Here is a 4,154-nt window from a genome sequence, read left to right as displayed (position 1 = left end):
GGCCCACAGTGTAAAAGGAAATATCTTCAGAGAAAAACTAGAAAGAAGATTTCTAAGAAACTGCTTTGAAATATGTACATTTATATCACATATCGCAGAGTAAAACCTTTCTTTTGATTGAGCAGTTTGGAAACACTGTTTTTGTAGTCTGTGAAGAGAAATTTGGGAATGCATTGAGGCTTATAGTGAAAAAGGAAATATCTTCAGATGAAAACCAGAAAGAAGCTATCTGAAAAATCGTTTTGTGATGTGTCCATTCATCTCACAGAGTTAAACCTTTCTTTTGATTGAGCAGTTTGGAAAGACTGTTATTGTACAATCTGCGAAGGGATATTTGGGAGCACATTGAGGCACATGATGGAAAAGGAAATATGTTCAGATAAAAACTAGAAGGAAGCTCTCTGAGAAACCACTTTGTGATGTGTCCATTCCTCTCACAGACTTAAACTTTTCTATATTTGAGAAGTTTGGAAACACTTTTTTTGTAGAATCTGAGAAGAGACATTTGAAAGTGCATTGAGGCCTATGGTCAAAAAGGAAATATCTTTAGATAAACACAGGAAGGAAGCTTCTTAGAAACTGCTTTGTGATGTGTCTGTTCATCTCACAGAGTTAAACCTTTCTTTTGATGGAACAGTTTGGAAACACTGTTTTTGTACAATCGGTGAAGGGATATTTGGGAGCGAATTGAGGCGTATGGTGAAAAAGGAAATATCTTCACATAAACACTAGAAAGAAGCTGTCTGAGAAGCTGCTTTGTGATGTGTCAATCACCTCACAGAGTTAAACCTTTCTTTTGATTGATCAGTTTGGAAACACTGCCTTTGTAGAATCTGTGAAAGGATATTTGCAAGCTCATTGAAGTCTAGGATGAAAAAGGGAATAGCTTCAGAGAAAAACTAAACAGAAGCTTTCTGAGAAACTGCTTTGTGATGAGTTCATTCATCTCACAGAGTTAAATCTTTCTTTTGATTGAGCAGTTTTGTAACCCTGTTTTTTATAATCTGTGAAGGGATATGTAGGAGCACATTGAGGCCTAAGGAGAGAAAGGAAATGTCTTTGGAGAAAAGCTAGAAAGAAGCTTTCTGAGAAACCATTTTGTGATGTGTGCATTCATATCACATATCACACAGTTCAAACTTGCTTTTGATTGACCAGTTTCAAAACTGTTTTTGTAAAATGTGAGAAGTGATATTTGGGATCACTTTGAGACTTATGGTGAAAAGGGAAATATCTTCAGATAAAAACTGGAAAGAAGGTTTCTGAGTAACTGCTTTGTGATGTGTGCATTCATCTGGCAGACTTAAACCTTCCTTTTGTTGGAGCAGTTTGGAAACATTGTTTTTGGAGAATCTGCAAAGGGATATTTGGGAGCAAATGAGGCCTATGGTGAAACAGGAAGTATCTTCAGAGAAAAAGTAGGAAGAAGATTTCTGAGAAACTAGCTTTTTATGTATGCATTCATCTCACAGAGTTAAAACTTTCTTTTGATTGAGCACTTTGGAAACACTGTTTGTAGAATCTCTGAAGGGATATTTTGGAGCACATAGAGGCCTATGGTGAAAAAGAAAACATCTTCAGAGAAAAACTACAAAGAAGCTCTGAGAAACTGGTTTGTGATGTGTGCATTCAACTCTAAGTTTTAAACCTTTCTTTTGATTGAGCAGTTTGGCAACACTGTTTTTGTAGAATCTGTGAAGGGATATTTGGGAGCACATTCAGCCCTGTGGTGAAAAAGGAAATATCTTCAAATACAAACTACAGAAAAGTATTCTGAGCAACTGCTATCTGAAGTGTGAATTCATATCACAGAGTTAAACCATTATTTTGATTGAGGAGTTTGGAAACACTGTTTTTATAGAAACTAAGAAGGGATATTTGAGAGTTCATTGAGGTCTATAGTGAAAAGGGAAATATCTTCAGATAAAAACTAGAAAAAACATTCTGAGAAACTGCTTTGCAATGTGTGCATTCCTTCCACAGTGTTAATCCTTTCTTTTGATTGAGCAGTTTGTGAACAGTTTTTGCAGAAACAGTGAAAAAACATTTGGGAGTGCAATAAGTCTTTTGGTGAAAAAGGAAATATTTTCATGTAAAAACTACAAAGAAGCTTTCAGAGAAACTGGTTTGTGGTGTGTGCATTCATCACACAGAGTTAAAACTTTCCTTTGATTGAGCATTTTGAAACACTGTTTTGGTTTAATCTGTGAATGGTTATTTGGGAGCTCATTGAAGCCTGTGGTGAAAAAGGAAATATCTACCAATACAAACTTGAAAGAAGCTTTCTGAGAAACTGCTTTGTGATGCATACATTCATCTCACAGAGTTAAAGCTTACTTCTGATTTAGCAGTTAGGAAACACTGTTTTTGTAGAATCTACAAAGGTATATTTTGGAGCCCTTTGAGGCCTATAGTGAAGAAGCAAATATCTTCATGGAAAAACTAGAAAGAAGCTTTCTGAGAAACTGCTGTATTATGAGTGCATTCATCTCACAGAGTTAAACCTTTCTTTTGACTGGGAGCAAATGAGGCCTATGGTGAAAAAGGAAATATCTTTAGGGAAAAAGTAGAAAGACGCTTTCTGAGAAACTGCCTTTTTATGTGTGCATTCATCTCACAGAGTTCAAACTTTCTTTTGATTGACCAGTTTGGAAACACTGTTTTTGTAGAATCTGCAAAGGGATATTTGGGAGTGCATTGAGGCCTATGGTGATAAAGGAAATAGGTTCATATAAAATCAAGAAAGAAACTTTCTGAGAAACTGCTGTGTGACATGTGCATTCCTGTCACAGAGTTAACTTTCCTTTGATTGAGGAGTTTGGAAACACTGCTTTGGTAAAATCTGTAAGGGATATTTGGGAGCACATTGAGGCCTATGGTGAAAAACAAAATATCTTTGGACACAAACTATAAAGAAACTTTCTGAGAAACTGCTTTCTGATGTGAGCTTTCATCTAACAGAGTTAAACCTTTCTTTTGATTGCACAGTTTGTGGCAGTGTTTTGGTAGAATCTGTGAATGGATATTTGGGAGTGCATTGACGCTTATGGTGATATAGGAGATATGTTCACATAAAAAATAGAAAGATGCTTTCTGAGAAACTGCTTTGTGAAATCTGCATTCATCTCACAGGGTTAAACCTTTTTGATTCAGCAGTTTGGAAACACTGTTTTTGAAGAATCTGCGAAGGGATATTTGGGAGCACATTGAAGACAATGATGAAAAAGGAAATATCTTCAGATAAAAACTAGAAACAAGAACATGTGGTTTTTGGTTATTGTAGAATCTGTGAAAGGATATTTGGCAGTGCATTGAGGCCTATGGTGAAATAGGATACATCTTCAGACACAAATTATACAGAAGCATTCTCAGAAACATCTTTGTGAAGTGTGCATTCATCTCTCAGAGTTAAACCTTTTTTTCATTCAGCAGTTTGGAAACACTGTTTCATAGAATCTGCAAAGGGATATTTGGGAGTGCATTGAGGCCCATGGTGAAAAAGGAAATATCTTCACATAAAAACTAAAAGAAGCTTTCTGAGAAACTGCTTCATCATGTGTGCATTCATCTCATAGAGTTCAACCATTCCTTTGATTGAGCAGTTTGGAAACACTCTTTTTGCAGAAACTGCAAAGGGATATTTGGGAGGGCCTTGAGTCCTGTGGTGAAAAAGGAAATATCTTCTGATAAAAACTAGAAAGAAAGATTCTGAGAAACTGCTTCCTGAGGTGTGCATTCATCTCACAGAGTTAAACTTTTCTTTTGATTGAGCAGATTGGAAACACTGTTTTTGTAGAATCTGCAAAGGGATATTTAGGAGCCCTTTGAGGCCTATAGTCAAAAAGGAAATATCTTCACATAAAAACTAGAAAGAAGCTTACTGAGAAACTGCTCTGTCTTCTATCCATTCATATCACAGAGTTAAATATTTCTTTTGATTGAGCAGTTTGGAAGTACTTTTTCTCTAGATTCTGCGAAGGGATATTTGGGAGCACATTGAGGCCTATGGTAAAAAAGGAAATATCTTCTATAGAAACTAGAACGAAAGTTTCAGAGAAACTGGTTTGTGATGTGTGCATTCATCTCACAAAGTTAAACCTGCATTTGATTGAGAAGTTTGGAAACACACTGTTTGTAGAATCTGCAAAGGGATA

This window comes from Pan troglodytes, chromosome 10, assembly GCF_028858775.2.
Source record: "Pan troglodytes isolate AG18354 chromosome 10, NHGRI_mPanTro3-v2.0_pri, whole genome shotgun sequence".
Taxonomy (NCBI): domain Eukaryota; kingdom Metazoa; phylum Chordata; class Mammalia; order Primates; family Hominidae; genus Pan; species Pan troglodytes.
This window is presented reverse-complemented; position numbering follows the sequence as displayed.